Below are 22,388 nucleotides of genomic sequence, written 5' to 3' on the forward strand. Positions count from 1 at the left end.
GAGGCGGGGGGAGGGCACAGTAAAAAGCTGAGCTTATGCAGCATAAAATGTACTTTGTTCGTTTCTTTGACAAGTCTAGTTTATTTTTAATTATTCATAATACTTCACGGTACACTAATACATGCTCTGGAGTATATTAGTGTAAGTGATGAAATTTTTGTAATACAAGACTGCACTACAAGCTTTCTGGCATTAAATCTTAGCCAAGTCCATGGGGGGTATTTTTGTGTGCGAATTAGCTAAGTGCAGATTATCAAGGTACTAATGGAAATGTCTGAGCATTTGTTAAATGTTGCCTTGTTAATATCCGCAAGCAATGCGTTCTGTGGGCTAATTAAAAGGAAGAAAAATTTTCTATAACATTACTGCAACACTCCGTGTGTGTGTGTGTGTGTGATATTAAATGTTCTTTGGCTTGCTTTCTCATCACATTACTAAGACGTGATTCATCAGAGAAGCCCTTGGAGGCTTCTGTACATGGCAAGCTCTGCTATCCATGTGAAGCAGCTTGTCATGTGGATCCAGTGATTTTTAGCATGGCATCACTCAAAAGTCACACACATGCACAAAATCCCACAACAACACCCCCCCCCCAGGTTTCAGTTCACATGGAGAAACTGAGGTCTGCTAGCTTTTCGCTTTTCTCTTAGCATGTCTTCTCAGTACACCAACAGAGAATAACTGGCTATGGGTTTCCTCATTCCATCACCTGTGTTCTCGGTGGAGATGGCTGAGACTGAATCTGAGACTTTCTATATTCAAAACTGATGCTCCATAACTGACCCTTGATAGTGTTGAATGTAGTTTAAAAGACCATTGCTCCTCCCTCAAAATGTTCTAGTAGAGCTATCCAGATAGAAACAGCAAATGTCAATGGTACCCTCCCAGTGAGAGTTGGTGAGAGCTGAGACCATAAAGAAGGCTGGACCACAAAGAAGGCTGACCGCCGAAGAATTGATGCTTTTGTATTATGGTGATGGAGGAGACTCTTGAGAGTCCCATGGATTGCAAGAAGAACAAACCTATCCATTCTGAAGGAAATCAGCCCTGAGTGCTCACTGGAAGGACAGATCCTGAAGCTGAGGCTCCAATACTTTGGCCACCTCATGAGAAGAGAAGACTCCCTGGAAAAGACCTTGATGTTGGGAAAGATTGAGGGCATAAGGAGAAGGGGACGACAGAGGACGAGGTGGTTGGACAGTGTTCTCGAAGCTACCAACATGGGTTTGACCAAGCTGTGGGAGGCAGTGGAAGACAGGAGTGCCTGGCGTGCTCTGGTCCATGGGGTCACGAAATGTCGGACACGACTAAACAAGAACAACAACCCTCCCATCATATGCTAGATGGTCTCTTCCAGTACATTCTGCATGAGAAGTGACTGTATGATTTAGCAGGCAGCTTCCAGATCAGTTTGGAGTTAGATCATGCAGTAGGACATGAGACTGTCTCAGTTGCTGGAATTTGGGGCACTAGTTCCCAACCCTGTTTCAAATATAGTTATCTTTGGAATCCTCAGCTCAGAGCAGATAACCCAAGACCACAACAATTCCCAAATACCAGTGCCTGCAGCCTTTATTGATTCTATAAATTAAGCTCTTCAGGATGGTGGTGATTCAACACAAACACATTTTTGCTCCAGCACTGGCCTCTGCCCACTCATGCTGTCAGCAGGAGGAGAGCGTAAACCCAAGTGGATGCCATGGTAATTTGGAAATCTTGCTTATACAACATTGTACCAATTTGCTTTCTTTGTTTACAGCTGACTTTGCTCCAGCAGGGATCACAAGATGTTTTTTGCAGTGTGAGAGCTGGGAAAAAAGGTTCATATGAGCAGAGGAAATGGGACAAGAAGGAGATGAGAAATAGAGAGAGAGAAAAGGAGGGCAAAGAACAACTTGAAAGTGAAGTAGAAAATGACACAAGACTTATTCCAATGCAAGACAAAAGACAAGTTAGTTTTTACATCGCCAATTTCAGATAGCTAGCTACATAATCACAAAGTTATCTTTGCCAAAATGACCAAGTGTGGATTCTTACGAAGATCCCCAATTTATCATAAAACCAACACATCTAAAATTGAACGTCGGACTTTTTGAGACTGTAGTAGTTCAAAATGTTCAAGACAATGCAGAAAATGAAGCAAAGAGATGTCCTTTTTAACAGCCCTGTGTGGCACCTTTAAAACAAACCAACTCCGGGCTTAATCCCCATGGACTTCAGAGGAGGCTTTATTGTAAGAGAAGAGACTTCATCAGGCAAGGCCTCCTTCCACCTGCCTTGTCTCACCCTCTAGTCTCTGCTTCTCAATTTGTATTGTATTATTTTATGTACTGTGGCTTGCCATTGTATTATTGATTATAGCTTAGAAATTATTTATTGTAAGTGTTGAGTGGATTTCTGTTCAACTTTTATATGTTGATATTGTTATTTTGTACTATTCTAATAGTTGTTGAATGTTACTTTTTGATGTAGGTTGCTTATTTTAAAGTTTTGTTTTATTATCACATTTTTGTATTGCATTAGATTGTTACTTCAGCTTGTAAACCGCCTTGAGTATTGTAAGATAGAAAGACGGTATACAAATAAAAAATGATGATGATGATTGTGACATGAACCTACAATAGACATTGTGACAGCAATGACTAAGGTAAGACAATTAAGTGCTAAGCATCAATAAATTTGCAATGTATAATTGACTGCTATTCCTTTGCAAAGAAAGAGGATAGGGAGAAAACCAGAGCAGGTAGGGAGGGGCAAACAACTTTTCTCCCAGTGGAGGCACTACTGTGACAGCAACAGTGAGGCACTTTTCAGTTTAGTTAGGTTTCAGTTTAGTTAGGTGATAATTATTTGTGAAACTACAGCATCTTTGCAAGGAGGGAGGAAACCAGAACAACTTGTCTGTGGTCTCATTGACCATGCCTACCAGGTTCAGTGACTGCCAACTGCCAATAGCTAGGGCATCAAAAGTTGGAAGTGGCCTGGGCCTCTTGTCTGCACAAGAAGGGAAAGCAAAATTCCCAAGATGGAAGAACCCTTGGGCCATGTTCAGGAATCCTGTTTGAAAAACACTAGGCTAAAATAAGCCAAGAAAATGTTTTTCAATCCTAAAAAAAGCAATCCACTATTTGTATTAAAGGCAATCAACCAATTACAAGCTCATCGTTCTGTTTTGATTTCTCCCAATTTCTCCTTTTTCCACTCTTTCCACTCTTTAGTTTTGCACATTTCCACATAAGTTTGCATTGTTTTTTAAAAAAGGAAGTCCTCATAAAAATCATGTGTTGCTTCAGAAAGTGCAATTTAGGTTGCTTTTTCCTTTAAATTAGATCTGAAGTAGTTTGCATATCACCCCACTTTCTGGACTGTTCTGAAAGTTCAGTATTTGTTCTAAATACTACCAGTTTTCTGCAGAGTATAAGCATCAATTACTAATTGAGGTTTCAAATTGATTTTGGGAAGAGAGGGAATGAGAGAAATAATGCTTTCACCAAGATATAAACCCAACTTAGAGGCTATCCATATTTTTGCAGCATGAAATTTGGCAGTGGGGGAAAGTGTGTTTCATAAAATATTGTCCTAACTGCAGGATTGAGAGGGAAAGAAGTAGGAAATAATTTTCTAGGGCTGCCAGCTGCCAATTTGCTACTAGTACCAATCCCAAAACAGGAGGTAGAGAATTAGCTCCATCGCCTCTCCCATTAAGGTATTTTGGACCAATATTTCTCATCCCAAAACATGGAGGCCATTTCCCACGGCAATCTATCTCCCAGACACATTGACTTGACTGATGCTTTCCAAATATATTATGGATGGAAGTAAGAGAGATTAGATTGGGAGGGGGGAAGGAATAGAACCTGGTTGGGGGGGAGTATAGGAAGCAGGGGAGGAGTTTGCTTTCCTTTTTGGAGAGAAAATAAATTTCTGCAGCTGCAAATTTATACATTGTGCAAGATGCCATATCTAATTCCAACTTATAGCATGATTTACATGACCCACAGCACATTTATGGGAGACAGCCAGCTTTTTCATGCCTTTGATTTTGGGGCAATTAGTTTTTAAAGCTGAAAGGTTTTTACTGTCCTTGATATAACTTTTGGCAATAAACATATCACATTTTTTAAAAAGCTAAAAAGTGAAATGAGGAAGGGGAGTTTGAACATGGATGCTCTTAAGCAAATCGCTTTCTCTGCAAAGCGTTGCAGCTTTTTAAATGGCAAATCAGCTAAATAAAAAGCAAAATATTCTGACAGTTCCCAGCTGAACTGCACCAAAGTAGCTGGGGTCTGTAGTCTATACAAGATTTTTTAAAGTATACAGGCTGCCTTGCTGACACACTATTGTTCACTAGGGATCACCCAAGGGGGGGGGAATGGAGCAGTGATTTGATGTCATGAGACACTGACTCTGGCCAAGACAGTATCTCCCACTCTCCCCCTTTCAACACAGTGCACGGAAGCAGATGCCCTTTTGCTTCTTCATTCAAAGTTGGCACCGCTTACCCCTAGACATCAGACACATACCCTTAAAATCAGCAATGTTTTCTCCCTTCCTGGTCAGTTCACAATCCTACATCTGCCACTCCTTCCCAGGACAGCCAAAAGATAATACAAAGATACTGTTGCACTGGACACAGAGCTAGCAGGGGACTCAGTCTCTGAGCTTTAATATAGAAAACTAGCTCTCCTAGAATGCAGGCACCCTTTGAAACAATTGCTTTCTGAGAAATGAGCTAGGCTGTTCTTAGCCTGCAGTGTTTTCAGCCAATGAGTGGAGTCACAGAGCTATAATTGATTACTTTAGAAACTTATGAGTTCCACATAGCTTATAGAGAAGACCCCCCCCCCAAAGTGGCTTCAAATGAACCAGATATCCCTCTCTCCAAACAATGCTATAGAAGGTTTATTTTGAGGCTAAGGGCTCATCTACACTTACCTTTTAGCTGGTTCTTTCCAGGCACAGGTTGCGTTTTAAAGCTCTGTGTCTTAGCAGTGGCGAAGCCACATGGTCCAGCACCAGGGGCGGAAAGAAGCAGGTACGTGGCTGGCGCGCATCCCAGGGGCATGGTGCACCACCCGCAGGGGCGGGGCGGGCCACCCGGGGGGGCGTGGCGCCCAGTGTGATGGGGGGTGCACAGCGTGTGTCTGGGGGTGGCCGTGATGGTACTCCCCTCCCCAATGGTGCCAGGGGCGGTGCGCTCCCCCCGCCCCCACCCAGTTCCTCCGCCAGTGTGTCTTAGCAGTTTTGTTTTTTCTCTTCCCCACGAAAACCCAGCAGGCTCAGTATGGTTGATGCTCCTCCTTTTCAAAAAATAATCTATTTTAGGCTCCAACACTTCAAAGAGGCTAGGGTAATATAGTAGTGGCTGCAGTTGCATTTGTTTCCCCCAGAGTTGCAAAGCACCAGGCTTCCTACAGCCAGCCATCCCCATTGCCATCTCTTCACCCCTATTAAACTCATGGCGGTGGGGGGGACAAGGTGGCATTGGAGAGCTCCATAAATGCAGTGCTTGGTCATCACACCCCCCCCCCAAAACTTGGCATTAGCCCTAGAAGAGTGCATATCACGTAAGAAAAACCATGCGTCTGTCACCAAACAAGGGCATGGGAGAGAGAGATTATTATTTGGGAAGGAATATGAAACTTGTAGGGACGCGGGTGGCACTGTGGGTTAAACCACAGAGCCTAGACTTGCCAATCAGAAGGTCGGCGGTTCAAATCCCCGCAATGGGGTGAGCTCCCGTTGCTCAGTCCCTGCTCCTGCCAACATAGCAGTTTGAAAGCACGTCAAAGTGCAAGTAGATAAACAGGTACCACTCCGGCAGGAAGGTAAACGGCGTTTCTGTGCGCTGCTCTGGTTCACCAGAAGCGGCTTAGTCATGCTGGCCACATGACCCGGAAGCTGTACGCCGGCTCTCTCGGCCAATAAAGCGAGATGAGCGCCGCAACCCCAGAGTCGGTCCCAACTGGACCTAATGGTCAGGGGTCCCTTTACCTTTACCTATGAAACTTGTAAGCATTCTGTTTCCTATGTGTGGATCATGATTGTTCTTTTTGTAATACGATTCACATCTGCTTTCATGTGTGGTTATCAAAGTGCATGGGCCTTAAACAGCAATGCTTCCTTCATTTTTTTTACACCCAACTACCTGGGTCAGCATTCCCCGATCTGGTGCACTCAAGATGTTTTGAGCTGCAATTCCCATCCTCATTAACTCCTGCGATGCTAGCTAGGCCTGTGGAATTCTTCAAAACATATGGAGGGCACTAGGCTGGAGAAAGCTGACCAATGTGCAAATAAATAAGAGTGATTTGTTTTTCTGAAAACCAAGGTGTGTTGTTTATGAACATTGAAATGGCTAAAGCTCAACAATGGAAACTGAAACCTATCGGGATGAGATGTGAGACTATATAGGTAATTGCAGGTTAGATGGTATTATTCAAGCCTCCCTGAATGCTAGGATATCTGACTGGCAGCTCTGTCATTTTCACCTTGACATCTTCTCCACCCCTTCCATTTACAACACTTCTTCAGATTTGATGGTATCTTTCATGCAACCATATAAACTAAGAGACTTAGAAAACCAGCCTTTCTAAAAGGAAAACAATAAATGGCTACAGGCAAATAAAATTCAAGATAACTGAAATCAAAGGCACCAGAAGAGTAAGACCAGAAGAGTAAGCCTATTTCTGATATGTAAAGAGCATAAGGAGAACATAGAGAGAGAAGCGGGAATGTGGTGGCAGACCCACTAATTCACTAGATTGAGCTGCTCTAGGTATGGCAAGCACCTGGGGAAGTTTGTTGAGGTGCCTCACATATTCAGGGATGGATATCAACCCCTGCCATTTTATGCACATTGTATACTTACCCTGTGTGAATCCTAGCTGCTGAGGGATAGAGGATCGTTCAACTCATCCTTCAAAAGCCTGGTGCCTTCCAGAAGTCCTTGTTGGGGTTGATGGAAGTTGTCGTCCAAAACATCAGGAGGGCAACAGGACAGTGAAGCTTCAGTTAGCCAAGGCAATGTTGGCAATATTGCCAGCTTAGATGACACACAGGAGACAACTGAGCCATGATACCCTCCCATCCCATTTGCTCACCTGTCTGGCGTATTTTGTCCTCTCATCCTCAGGAATGGAGTGGATATTGTGTCTTCATGTCTGAATGAATGAATTGATTTATTTCAGTCACTGACCAGAGTGAAGTGTTCATGTGTGGTATCCTGAGTACCTGGAAGAGTTCTGGGGAGAGAGGGGTTATGAACCAACTCTTTGCATAGGCCAGGCTGTTCGTTGTCCTCAGTGATGTAGGGCAGAAAATTTCCCAATGGTTTATTTCCATTTTCTGTTTCATAAATTCTTTAGTAGTGATGGAAAAAAAATTCAGTTGCAATTATAATATTAACAAGTTTGGCAGTTTCCAAGCTTTCAGATTTTCTTACTGAATGCAAGTGAAATAAATGAGCTAAGTTAGGTCACAACCCATAGTTCCCATCACCAAAGTTCCTGCTTGTGTATTCCAAGTGTGCATAACATGAGGCCACAGGAAAAAAGTTCCGTGTCACACACCCTGTCATCTGAGTTACGAGCTCTGTTATATCATGGGATGGATGTGCCATTATTGGGTGCCTCATCAATTTACAATAGATTTGCTAGAGGTTGTGTTCCAATTTGTTTTCCTCATTTTGTCAAGACTTCTATTGCTTTTAGAACTCTCCTTCACTTTTATGGTTTCCTTGACCCTGCTATTTAACTACATTAGCAGTCCCTTGCAGTTGGATAAATAAATAAAAAACCCTTAATTTGGCCTCTAAAACTTGGTAAAGATGCCAGGCAAGTAATCTTCAGTATGGTATTCCAAAGCTAGGGAGTATTGCTGAAAGGGCTCTATTGTCACAGATGAGGCACCTCAAGGAGGGTCTCCAGTGACAATCTCAATAATGAGCAGGTTCATTATTGTAAAAGTAATCCTTTTACAGATGCAAACTGAAGTTCAAGCCAGGAGCTGAATCCTCTTAGAAACCACTATCTATCCAATCTATCCACGTTGGTATTTCACAAACCAGAGATCATGCTTCCAACATCCTTACTTCCTGCTTTATTTTGGATTCATTTTGGTTTAATGCAAGCCAAGCCAACTCACAAGTTCCAAAACAACACAGAAGCCAAAATGCAGTTATTCTTTGAACTTGGCACTGCTCTGAACTTTGCAATGCAGATCTAAAATAAAAAGGAAGTGTAATATTATGGGAAAGTGCCCATAAAATATTTATATTAATGAAAATAACATTAATTCCCTGCATTCGCTATATGCAGGTAAATTGTTTGTATGTGTGTGCATATATATGGCAGAATTGTGTACAAGAAGGTATATGTTAGAATAAATGTGGTTTAAAATGCTGACATATTTTCATGGGGACTTTTTTTAAAAAAAAGAATGCTTGCAAACTGATGCAAAAATGTAATGAACTAAGATTAAGATGAGGAAAATGAGAAATTTAGCAAAACTGAAACTGACAGATTTGCCCATGCCTAACTCTCACCCTCTGCAATGCAAAACAAGAATTGCTATTTGCCCCAACAAGAGGAAAGTTGGCAAAGAAGAAGTGGAGCCAGAGAAGATGTAATTGCTTATCCTTTTCCTACTATAAAGTTATTACAGATTTCATTTCTGGGTCGCTGCCTGACAACCTTAATCATGATAGTTTCCAGAAAAGGCATGATTTTGGCATTACTTTCCATTTTTTTCTTAGCATTTTAAGCAAAGATATTACAAATAAATGGCTCTAGAACAGTCATTGGTACAGTATATTTTGCACTGGGCCATGCTGGGAGTGCTATCGCTACAGAAATTAATCACCAAAAGCAGGGTGACCTCTCAGCTCCACTCTTTAGATTGTAAGATGCTCTAGCTTTGGACATCAAGATATCCATGTTGTGCCTGTACTGTAATACATTCTGGTTGACTGTCTCTAAATCCAAGGTCGAAAAGACTCTGCAAGCCACATTGCAGCACACACTGCCTGCCCCTTGGGGGAAAGGAAGGAGTGGCCTTGGACAGAAAAGACTGCATCCGTTTGTCTGCATTACAGAATTAATGAGCAGTGGAGTGGCATCCAAGAGCTCCTGCCAGCCTCCAACATAATCAATTACTGCCTGTGTAGCAAGAGACCTGTTGGAAGAGTGAAGCTTGGACATTCAGGGGAATAAAAAAAGACCAGCGTCTTGACAAAAGACATCATGAAGCGAGGCTATGATTGCGCTTCAGCTCCCAACTGTAGAAAGAAAGGGGGAAAGCTCAGCAGCGTGCTGGCTAGATTACAGCCCCCGATAATAATGAAACTCCACCTTAGCTTTATATCTTTGTTTGAAAATCTTCCTGGTTAGGATAAGAACCTCACTGCTGGTCTCTTTTCTCAGCCAATTAGCAGCTCATTAATTGTCCACCTGCAGAGCTTCAAACCTCAAATCATTTTATCTCGATTCTTCACATATCACACAGATTAACAATTACTACTGCCAGGGAGTTTAAAAGTCTCATCTTCCCTGCGTATCTTAAGGCCTTCTCTGCTTTTGGCTGTAGTCATAGCACCGGCTATGGTGGGATTAATTCCTACTGGGAGTTATCAGTGATCATTTCTGTGGTGCCCGTGAGAGCATTTTTTGAATTTCACACACTTTCACAGCTGGCAGAAATTACTTATGAAGGTTACAATCCTGTGGACACTTAGGCTGCGTACACACCGTTCCTTTAAAGCATATTTAAAGGACATCCTTCCCAAAGAATTCTGGGAACTATAGTTTGATAAGGGTATTATGAATTGCAGCTACTAGAGTTTCCAGGTTTCAGTGGGGTGGCAGTACCCCATTTCCCAGCCTCACAAATCCTGGGAACTGTAATTTGCTGATGGTGCTGGAATGGTAGCTCTGTGAGGGGAAACTACAGTTGCCAGTATTCTTTGGGGTAAAGCAATGTGGTTTAAATGTGAATTGAATGTGTTTTAAATGTAGGGTGTGAATGTGAGCAAAGTCTGCAAAATCACTCTGGCTTTCTGGCTGACTCCTCTGTGAAGGTGGAGTCAACCATAATGCAGCCTAGTGGGACATCTTCCTAAAGCTTCCTTAGCAGGAAAGTGCTTCAGCCAACAGGAAAGCAAAGCCCCATTTTTCCTCTGCTCTACAAATAAGGAAACTTCTGGTTGGATTTACCCTACCTTGATGGGCCCTTGCCAGCCTTGATGTCACTTCACCAGATACCACTTGCTTCTGCTGTGAACCTCAAACACCCGTAGATGAAGAAATTCCCCCTTCATGTGGTTCTAATACTTTATGCTTTTTGGCATGCTGAAAAAAGACTACTGTCCTGTTGGTATTTCTGTCACACTTAGCTTTCTGTCACTCTTCTTGTATTTTACAGAATGGTTTCCTGCTGCATTGTGCTTGCTGCTTCGTCATGCTTTATTGCCTTTAACTTTGTTAGTTGCTTTGAAGGCCCACCAGCTGAAAAGCGTCCTAGAAATATGAATATTAATAAATTCTGCAAAGGAAATGTGCCCACTGAGCACAGTTATGGTTTCTCTCAAGAACGCTGAGATGCGTAGATTTATGAGAAAGAGTTCTGCTGGTGGTACTCAGCTCCATCAGTTAACTTCAATTCTCAAGAGGGTTTTTGGTGTGTTTTTTCAGGAAAACCACTGCAATAAAACTGATTGACTCATAAGTATATATGAGCAGCATTTTTAGAACCTGCTAATAATCAGACTCATGTTCAGACTATGCATGATGTGGAGGAAAATGTTTAGCTCCCTCTCTTATTATTAATAGACCCTGGGGTCATCCAGTGAAGCTAAATGGTGGGAGATTCTGGCCAAACGAAAGGAAGTACTTCTTTAACAAAGCACATTGTTCCATCACAGGGTGCAGTGATGGAAGTCACCAATCGAATCCAGCTTCCATGACTGTTGTCCTTAGCAAAATTACAAGGAAAAGAGGTCTGAGCTGAAACAGAGCCATTTGCAGTGCTGTAAACAGGGCCACCCCAGCCCAAGACTGTTTGCTGTTGAAGAAAAACAAAACAAATGATTCTTCCCCATACATAGTACCCAAGGCTAGCCAAGTTATTCTGGCACCTGGGACCGAACATCCCACCAGCTGCTAGCATCCTGGATGGGAGCTAACAATCTGCTACCCTTTCATAGTAGCCGCCTCACTCTGCCTAATAAGAGGGTCGGTGCTGCCCCTCAGCTTGCAACAATATTTGAGTGGGCGGGGGCACATCCCTATGGAGCCCATCAATTTCTCTGTCTTCCAGTAGCACAAGATAATGAAAAAGGGAGAATCCCTCTGTTGCCGAAGCAACCAGCTGACCCTTCTTATCTTCCAGCACCACACAATAGAAGAACAAAATTGCATGAATATTTATGCCAGAATCACGATTAAGTACACGGGGGAAGGGACTTAGGGAGGTGATATTCAGCTCAAGCTTGCTAGGATGTATGGTAAACTTAGGTCACATTCGCACCAGATATTTTATAGCACCTTAGCAGTCACAGAATCATAGCTGTCAACGTTTCCCTTTTTTTTTAAGGGAAATTCCCTAATAATAAAAATAATAATAATTTATTATTTATACCCTGCCCATCTGGCTGGGTTTCCCCAGCTACTCTGGGCGGCTTCCAACAGAATATTAAAATACAAAACCTATTAAACATTAAAAGCTTCCCTTAACAGGGCTGCCTTCTGATGTCTTCTAAAAGTCTGGTAGTTGTTTGTCTCTTTGACATCTGATGGGAGGGCATTCCACAGGGTGGGTACTACAACCGAGAAGGCCCTCTGCCTGGTTCCCTGTAACTTGGTTTCTCACAGCAAGGGAACCACCAGAAGGCCCTCGGCACTGGATCTCAGTGTCCGGGCAAAACAATGGGGGTGGAGACGCTCCTTCAGGTATACTGGACCGAGGCTGTTTAGGGCTTTAAAGGTCAGCACCAACACTTTGAATTCTGCTCAGAAACGTACTGGGAGCCAGTGTAGGTCTTTCAAGACCGGTGTTATATGATCTCGGCGGCCGCTCCCAGTCACCAGTCTGGCTGCCGCATTCTGGATTAGTTGTAGTTTCCGTGTCACCTTCAAAGGTAGCCCCACATAGAGCACATTGCAATAGTCCAAGCGAGAGATAACCAGAGCATGCACCACTCTGGCGAGACAGTCTGCTGGCAGGTAGGGTCTCAGCCTACGTACCAGATGGAGCTGATAAACAGCTGCCCTGGACACAGAATTGACCTTATTCTGAATAGGATTCCTCGCAAGAAAAGGGAAAGTTGACAGCTGTGCACAGAATCTTAGGAACTGTCATTTGTTAATTTGGAGACCTGTCACAGAGCGATAATTCCGAGTACCCTTACAAACTACAATCCCCAGGTTTCTCGGGAGAAGCCATGGCGGTTACTGTGGTGTGTGAGTGCTTCAAATGTGTGGTGTTGATGTGACCTTTGTGAGACTAACTTCTGAGTAAACTTATATAGACTTGAGTTGTACGTGAGCATTCATCTTTAAGCTGAACTCCCCACTAACAGCCTCTCACAGGCCATCCAGCTGGCAAGTCTATTGCAACAATATATGAATAATGTATTTATTATGAAATATTAAGAAGAATATAGGTTAATAACATCTCTGCAAATACAGTCAGGAATAGTCACATCCATCATCAGCAAATATTCACCCTTGAGCCAAACTACAACAGGACACACAAGACAAATGACAAAGAACTGGTCAAGTTCACACTTAGAAACATGATAAGTTGTCATACAGAGGGTTGAAAGCAGAGAAGATGATTTATTGATCTGATCTAGATTTCATTTTTGTTTAAAAGATAGAAAGTGAAGGCAATGCTGGGCCTTGCCCTGCTAAGACAGATGTAACTAGTCCGCGAATGTCTCTGTTCAAAAGCCGAGGTAAACAACCATGCAGGGTTATCGGATACATTATTATTATTAACAACAGCAACAACAACCTGTCTTTTTTTCAGACAGGACTGAAAGCAGAATACACAAATTAAAACAAAAACAGCAAAGATAAAATACAGAAAGGTAAAAACATGTAAGAAAATAGTTTAAAAGTTATTAAACTATAATAGAATTAAAACAATATAAAAATAAATCTAGTAAAATACAGATAGTAAAAGCGCTTTCCTTAAAAAACAGACAGTTCCCAAAAGTCTATCAGAATAAAACAGTTTTCATCTGCTGGTGGAAGGACAACAAGGAGGGAGCCAATCTAGCTTCTCTTGAAAGGGATTTCCAAAATCTGGTAGCAGCCACCGAAAAGGCCCTTGAAGACCTAAATATGAAGGGCCTGTTCATATCTGCATGGTCAGTGTGTAATTACAGCATCATCAAACAGTCATTTTGATTCTTGCATGGCTGAATGAGCCATTGCTGATCAAGTCAGTCCACACAGTCCTGTTTGTTACCAAGCAATGAGAAACAACCAGCCATTGTGCACATACACCAGACCTCGTGGAGAATGTGGACATAATCCTTTCCCGAAGAGGGAATTGTGCACCTTTCCCAGTCATCTCCCAAGACCTGTTGGAGATTATCCATGACAGCTGGAGAATACAGAAACCTCAGTCAACATATACACATTTCCCAAAGCCTGTTGAAGTTTATGTATATTGGTGAGGGGGGAGTGCATAGCTCCCTTTTCATGGAAAGATTATGTCCACATTCTCCATGAGCTCTGGTGCATGTGCACAATGGCTGGTTGCTATGCACATTAACAGTGTTCTCACACTCTCTCACTCTTTCTTTGGGCTGCTTTGTTGTGATACCAGAGATACTACCGGTTCTGCAGAAGGGACATTTTCACTGTTACACAAGCAGGCAGTGGCACAGGTACACCAAGGACATAGAATTGTAATAGAATCATAGGGGTCCTGAGAATCATCTAGTCTAACCCCCTGCAAGGCAGGAATATGCAGCTGTCCCATATGGGGATTGAACCTGCAACCTTGGCCTTATCAGCACCACAATCTCACCAACTGAGCTATCCAGACTAATAACATGGATTCTCTCCGATCTAGCTGTTGGTAGGACTGTCTCTCAATCTTTTGAAACCTGAATACAAAAGGAGGAGGAGATAGGAATGGTCAGATGCCGGGCAAAGTACAGAATTTCTTAGAAAGCCTCAAGGCCATCAGATATGAGATGTCAAGGGAAAAAAGCATTTCTGAAGTTGATGACCCTTTAAAAAAATAAATCCTTGAGTTAACAACCTTCATTTTAGCTGCTTTGTTCCAATATGATCAGACTCCATGTGAATTCCTTATTTTTACTGACATTGCCACCTGGATTTTCTTTTATTAAATATTAGTCCATTTATCTAGGGAAAATATTAAATTCCTTCCCTAGCAAATCCTCCAGAAGTGGAAAAGAAAATCACATGAATTAGAGCAGTTATTGTTCTTCTGGGGAATCTCATCATTGTTAAGCCTCTTCCCAATCCACCTTTCATTACTGGAATAGTTTTCTTGCAACTGGCAGGGCCAAGAAAAGGAATGTAAGTACCAGTATGTTCCACATGTGATTGTCTCCACAGGGTGTTTATAGCAGCTTCCAGCCTGGCAGAGTTCAAAAGGTGATGTGGATGATTTTATAACCAGAACTCTTTCAAGTTTTACAGTATTACTGGTACCTTTCAAAGCTGCAGCAGGAACAAAGATACATATAATATTCACAGAATATATATATATATATATATATATATATATATATATATATATATATATATATATATTTGCTTTCGTAGATTTTCACGGGTACAGGAATGCAGGTTTTGGTGTCTTCGGGTGTCTTCCCGTGTAAGAGTCGGGGTGTCTGTGCGACGTTTCGACGAGGTCTCACTCGTCATCTTCAGGCTGGTGCTTTCGGCTTCTTGTTACTGGAACAGAGCAGAATCTGGTGTTTGAGTTCCTATAAATACTGTTGAGGGGTGTGGTGTATAGCCTCCAACGTTCTGGGCAGAGAGGAAGTTCCTAGATTAGTGTGCCTTTTCTTCTTTTGTTCCTTAATTACTTGAGGGATATCTTGAGTGATTTCATGAGTGATATTCTGAATACCACTGGGTGGGTCATTAAGTGTAGATTAGTTGCTAAAGCTTTCGTGTCTTGACCTCTTGAGCTTGTGAAGAGTTTTTCTGAGAAGATGGCTGTGCTGCATTTAGTTGTGCTCTGGCTTGGCTTCGTGTATAGGGGCGAGCTGTGGTTTTGTGCCTTGTGCCAGCCAGATCTGTGTAGGGATTGCAGGGGGGTGCAGCATCCGGAGGTGCCACTATAGTTTGGCTACTGGATGGAGTCTGTAACCCAGACCCTCTCCACAGACATATTACAGACTCCATCCAGTAGCCAAACTATAGTGGCACCTCCGGATGCTGCACCCCCCTGCAATCCCTACACAGATCTGGCTGGCACAAGGCACAAAACCACAGCTCGCCCCTATACACGAAGCCAAGCCAGAGCACAACTAAATGCAGCACAGCCATCTTCTCAGAAAAACTCTTCACAAGCTCAAGAGGTCAAGACACGAAAGCTTTAGCAACTAATCTACACTTAATGACCCACCCAGTGGTATTCAGAATATCACTCATGAAATCACCCAAGATATCCCTCAAGTAATTAAGGAACAAAAGAAGAAAAGGCACACTAATCTAGGAACTTCCTCTCTGCCCAGAACGTTGGAGGCTATACACCACACCCCTCAACAGTATTTATAGGAACTCAAACACCAGATTCTGCTCTGTTCCAGTAACAAGAAGCCGAAAGCACCAGCCTGAAGATGACGAGTGAGACCTCGTCGAAACGTCGCACAGACACCCCGACTCTTACACGGGAAGACACCCGAAGACACCAAAACATATATATATATATATATATATATATATATATATATATATATATATGAGAGTGTTTTTATGGTCAACTGTTTAATTAAAAGTTTGTCACAAAATCAATAGACAAAGGGGAAAGGACACAGGATGGGATGGGTGTGAGATGCATTTCAATATTTATCAAGGTGTTAGTACCAGCATCCCCATTTTTCACAAATAGGTAGTAGTACTAGTAACTCAGAGGAACAAATCAGTTAGAGCTGAGTGACATTTAAAAATCCTTTGCTGTAGCCGCTTTCAGGCATTTAGGAGAGGCTCTGTGTTCATTGAAAGCACATAGGATATAGAGGTGGGGTGGGGTGGGATCACAGGAGCAAGCCCCACCCTTTATCCTATGCCATCATCAAACATCAGAAAGTGACTAATAGGAGTTTGAGCATATATTCAGAAACAGCTGAGAAAGTGGGCCAGTGCTGCAGAGGCACATTCCAGATTTGCCACTTGCCCGGATGGAGCAGATGCAGAGTGTTGGCATGTTTGGGGCAGCGCATGTGCATGGGCAGAGCATTGCATTGGCTCCACTGATGTGCCTGACCTTGTCATCATCCTGCCACATCCCCACACAATCCAGCAACGCTGGTGTCTGGAGCATGACTCCACAGCACTGCCCCATCATGCTGAGCACTTTTACATATATTCAGGTTGCCATGTCTGGAATTTTCCAGACGAATCTTGAATACTGTAGTTGAAAGCAGTGTCCTGACAGAAACTGGCTAAATGTCTGGGAAAATTTGGATGTATGGCAAGCCATGTTGGCACTGCACCTTTTTGTAAATATTAGTTCCAAATAGTTCAAAAACTTCAACAACCTTAGTGTCCAGATTTCACTTTCTGAAATATGGCAACCCTAACATATATGCATTAAAAGTTTTATGTTGGGCTCAATCTCTTGGATTCATTGCTGGCACCACCAGATTTGAGAAGCTATAGCTGTAGAAAAGTCCTGATAAATTTGTTAGGAATCCCTATTCACCATCACAGAACTATGGTTCCCAGAGTATCCAGTGTGCAACTATATAGATTCTAGCTTACAGGACAAAGGTAAAATTGATATTCGTTTTTCCACCTACCCGCTTTTGCCCATGACTAACTAGTGGTCCCTAGAAGGGGATGTGCTAACAGTATCCAGTAGTGTCTCTTGTTTACTTCTGATGCTATTATTACTGTTACTACCATTACTATTACTATTCTTCTTCTTAAGCCTCACGCTCTTCCTTCTTTTTGCCCCTACCCTCCCAGGAGAGATGGTTCTCACCATACTTTGCTGCATTACCACAACGTGTGACTGTAAATATGTTAGTATCTCAGCTTACAGTCAGAGGTAACTGGCCTCCCCCAGGCAATTAAGCTGGATACTTGATGACCTCTCCGCTGCGTCTCCCGGCAGGCTAGGTCATAACTCCGGCGATTCTCCTCATCAATCAGACGTGGAGAACACACCCTCCGCTACTTTGTTTCTCTCCCTCCTTGCATTGTCCCCAGGAAGGGGAAATGAGACAGACAGGAGTCCTTTTTACATGTTTATTCCTGTCACTCATCAGTACATAGAAATGCAACCGTTCCCTTCAGACTCCATCAGAAGAGTCTCAACTCCTCCCCTGTACTTCCAGCACAGGTCACATGACACTCTGAGCTAACATCTGGTGCTCAGTACAGAGAATAGGCTCCACCTTTTCTCCAACAGTACAGTGCAAAACAACAGCATCCTGTTTTGCATTCCAGCCATCTGGAGCTGGCTTTTGCCTTGGTGCTTTTTCCCAACAAAATATGCCCAGGCAATGGCAGCGATAGAATCCCCTCATTTATAACAATTCACCAGCTCAGATGTATTTGATTTGGTTAATGTGGTTCAGTGAAGTTGGTTTGCAGATCCTCCAATTTGTTATCTTTAATCAATACAACCTGTTTCCCATAATCTTGTCCTCAAGTCTTCTTTGTGGTGTGTTTGCAAAACTATTTTCTTCCCACTGAGGTTTATGATTTAGAAGACAGTGGTGATGCTAATGACCCCCCCAAGTCCAAACTCCTTTAGAGATACACAGAAATGGATTTCAAGCCAGCCGTCATTCTGCATCTTCATTCTGAAGGGCTACTTTCGAGTTCTGGACTAAAAAGAATGAATTTCCTGGACAAAACTTGATGCTGTGAACATCACTGTGCTGCCCTTTGAAGTTATTGCCTTGCATTCCCCGTGCACGTGTAAGAGTGCATGCTCTTTCTTCCATTTCCTTCCCTTTTGCCCCTTTCCCAGTGATTAATATTGTCATTTCTGCGTGGATGGTTTTCCAGTTCTTGTCAGATATGTATCTCTACAAACCTTGTTTCATTGCCAAAATAATCTCCATATCTCCAGCATGACCTTTTCTTTGTCACAGTTAGGGGAGAGAGGAATCAAAGGGTGACAAAAGGGTGTGTGTGTGTGTGTGTGTGTGTGTGTGTGTGTGTGTTTGCTCTTATCTAACACCGAGTGCTTTCCTTTCTATTCATGAATCGTTTCTTCATTTGAAAATTCCTTATTGTTGCAACCTATAATGAAAAGATCCATTTTCAGACACCGTGATGTAGTCCCATTTCAATCCTTCTCAACTTTCAGCTGACACACTCCATCCCTTTTGCAATTTCTTGCAACAAAAAAGGAGCCTCCTTGTGTTATATCAAAGCAGAGTCTTCCCATGGAGCAATTCATTTGGCTTCTATTAAACCTGTCATTGTAAATGTCACACATACAGGTTCATCTAAAATATATAGGATCTCTGATCTTTCAAAGACTTTCCTGTTCCCTCTGCTCATGCTGCTCCCTGCCAGTTAAACAAACTCAGGTATGAAAAGGATGTTAATCCCTTCCCTAGTTCCCTTTGACATGGGTCTAATAATAGATGCGTAGGTGCGAAGTTGAGCCAGGGACCCTCCTGCACCTTTAACAGGAGCGAGACAGACCGACAGCAGGGTAGGCTTCTTGCAGCAAATAGATGCCAGTGATGGGAAAATCTTTGCCTCTTGAGCTGCCAACTGTTATGTGGTTGTTGAAGGTACAGGAGCCCTGCCACATCTGTAGAGGACATTGCCATCCCCATAAATGGAAATGGAAATAAAAGCTGAAGGTGATCCACAACCTGGATGGAGTTAAGTGAGATTGAGGCTGACTCTTGACAAGACAGAGGCTCTTTGGGTGGTTGGTCCGAGGGTCTATAATTTGGGCTACCCATTATTGATATTGTTGCAGATTTGCAGTTTGGAGGCATCCCTTGAATCATCATCATCATTGGAGGCACAGGTGGCTTTCAGCTGGTTCACCACTTATAACCCTTTCTCCACATGGATAGCCTTGCCACGGTGGTCTGTGCACTGCTAAACTCCCTGACAGATGTCTGTGCTGTTCTCTGTGCAGGGCTGTCATTGATGAAATTTCAGAAGGTAACCTGTGAATCACTGAGCAGCTGCTGATCAGGAGCGTATGACGCCAGTTCTAAAGAAGCTGCACTGGCTTGCCTGTGTGCTACCACACAAGAATGAAAGTCCTTGTGGTGGTGTACAAAGCTCTAAGCAGCTTAGAACCTAAATACTTAAAGGGGTGCCTCATCCCATACCAACCTGCTCATGGCTTAAGATCAGCAGGGGAGGCCATGTTAGCAGTGACACATGGCCATGACATCTTCTATACGGCTGCCCATGAAAGGGTCTTCTCCGCTATAGTGCCTCCATCATGAAATACATTCCCCTTACATATTTTGTTGGCACTGACTCTGATGAGTTTTCAGTGCCAATTTAAAATATATTTGTTTAACCAGACATTTGGTAACTCGTTTTCTGTGAATTTTCATGAGCCATATGCTGCTCTAGCTTGTCTATCTTCTACCCTGGATCTATTTATTTGTATTGCTGTGTTGCTGCAATGTTGTATTTTAGTAAGTGCTTTGAGCACCTTGTGAGGAAGGGCAAGTTAGAAATGTTACACAGAGAGAGAGCGAGAGCGCGGAACCTCAGTTTTCAAATGTAATCCATTCAAAGTTCTGAAATGTTCGAAAACCAAAAATTCAATAGCCAACAGCTAGGCCTCAGGATCTTGCACTCAGTGGAAGTTGCATGGCATGTTCGACTTCCGACGTGTGTTCGAAAACCAAAGCATTTACTTCCTGGTTTACAGCTCTCAAAAACTGAAATGTCCTTCAACAGAGATGTTCAAAAAGTGTACTACTGTACACACAGAGAGAGAGAGAGGAGAGAGGAGAGGAGAGGAGAGGAGAGGAGAGAGAGAGAGAGAGAGGTGGGAGCTAATGAATACCAGGTCACTTCTTGATAAGTGGGGGCATTTGCATCAAAGAGTCATCAGAGAAGGTGACACCCACAACTCAAATACAGGTAGATATAAGTTGTGTGAGAAAAAAGCAAGAGTTGGCAAATGGGAAGACACAAAAATCATATCTGAGCATTCAAGGCTTCACAACAGGGCTCATGACACAGGATGTCCAGCTGAGTCATGTACCTGGTGCTCAGCCCCATCCATCACTTCCCTGTCACTCAGTCCTGCCTGCCACCTTCCATGCACTAGAGATGCTCTGTGTGAAGGAGTCCACTCTGCATGCACAGGCTTACTACATACTTTAGAACCCTGTAGGCCGGAATTATATATCAGAGGGAGCCTACATTTGTAGAGCAGCTAGCCCACTTCAGACATTTCCTTCTAACATTTGGAAGATGAGGGGGCCTGGGGATGGGAACATGAGGGAAAGGACAGAGTAGTAAGCATAGCTTCACTCTCTCCTGCATGAGATTCTAATCACATGAGGAACATAACACTCAAATTGTGTGTGAGTGTGAGAGAGAGACAGAGAGAGACCATTGAAGGGACCTTGGGGATTCAGAATATATTTCTCTGTGGATCTGATGTGCTCCCTTTTTGGGGTGCCTCTGTGCCTCCACTTATGCTCTAGTTGAGTATTTAATGCAAATATTTGTAAATAATGCAAATATTTAAAAGATGTGTTAAGTCTCCTGTGTTTTCTAAACCAAAGAAACCAAACCCAGGAGTGTTCCCTGTGGATCTTTTCGCCATCAATGGGAAACTGAATAAAAGTACTGATTTCTTCTAACTCACAGTCCCCCTCCCCAAAAAAGCACCCTAAATTTTATTTGGATTTTCAGGTTTATAATTATCCACATACAAAACCCAGCAGTGCCAGTGAGCTCCCACCAACTGAATAGGTTGATTTCTGCTTTGCCTCTGTCAGGAACAAGAGCTTATTTTCTTAAGCATCCTCAGCGAGCAATAGGAAATCCTTCTATTTTTAAAGCAGATTAGTTCTGCTTTAATGAGCAACCAAATCTTCTGATATTTTATTTAATGCTCTGAAGTCTTTATTACTTTTCACCATATTACTGTAACCACCCAAAGGTTTCAGGAAAATTAAGGGAAATTGCTGTTTATTCTAATAAATGCTTGACTTGGCAATCCAATAAACACTGTTAATAAGCTCAGGTTTAAGTCATCATTGGACTAAAACCAACAATATAATTAGCCGATGTACACCTCAGCTTTTAATCACAGCACCATCACTCAATAAAGTGCAAATGAGTTTAAACAGTCATTGGAATACAGTGTCTTTAGGGGAGGAAATGTTAACACCTTGAGTCCTAGGCCTGCACATCACAAGGCCTACATGCAGCAGGCTGACAACAGTTCCATGCCTATTTGCTGTCCCTGCATTGATTGATTGCAACCTAGCCTACACAGGACCATCAACCACCTTACACTGTATTTATTTGTTGATTCATTCATCTTATTCATACCCCACATTTTCCTCCAAGGAGCTCAAGATGGCATACATGGTTCTGTGCTTCCTAATTTAATCCCCACAACAACCATGTTTGCTAGGTTAGTCTGAAAGGCAATGAACATTAAGTATAATTGATTAATTACACATTGAAATGGAAAATAACTCCGCATGTATATTGTTAAGCATGTTATGGAAACTTCAACAGAAGCTAAACTAGGACTGCAGAGTGCCTAACAAGTTGGTAAGCTCTGCTGGCTCTTCTCACGAGGTGTTTAACTTAAATCACACGAGAAAGGGTTTTATTACAGCTCTGCGCATATGTTAATCTGTAGGATTCCACTTTGTATGAGTGAGCTCTTTGTTCCAAAGTCACCAAAGAGAAAGGACTGCTAATCTCTCTCTCCAGCTTGAGGTTTCAAGCTAAAATGCAAGCTGTTTGGGAGACTTCAATTCCAGCTCTGGATGAAGATATTTCATATTTCTAAGATGTTTTCCTTGTGCTGGGATAAGCACATGATATTATGCAACTATCTGGATGTATCTTTATTTGTTCTAAGTTTTGAAGCAAATTCTGCTAGTACAGCTTTTGAACCATGTTTTTTGACTGGACCATTTTTATTTCAAGAAGAGTCCGTTTTTATTCATCCTATTGCATCCAAATGCGCAATAT

General features: G+C 42.5%; 1 long non-coding RNA gene across 1 annotated transcript in view; it reads left to right on the top strand.

Annotated features, from left to right (window-relative positions):
- The window catches only part of LOC309533722, a 39,152-nt gene that overhangs the window by 13,250 nt on the left and 3,514 nt on the right, over window positions 1-22,388 (top strand). The window contains exons 2-3 of the long non-coding RNA XR_014220434.1: window positions 1,760-1,951; window positions 2,537-2,647. This is a non-coding gene — a long non-coding RNA (uncharacterized lncRNA). The remainder of the gene's footprint in view (window positions 1-1,759; window positions 1,952-2,536; window positions 2,648-22,388) is intronic.

The sequence above is a fragment of the Podarcis vaucheri genome, assembly GCF_965113315.1.
Source record: "Podarcis vaucheri genome assembly, chromosome: 5".
NCBI lineage: Eukaryota > Metazoa > Chordata > Lepidosauria > Squamata > Lacertidae > Podarcis > Podarcis vaucheri.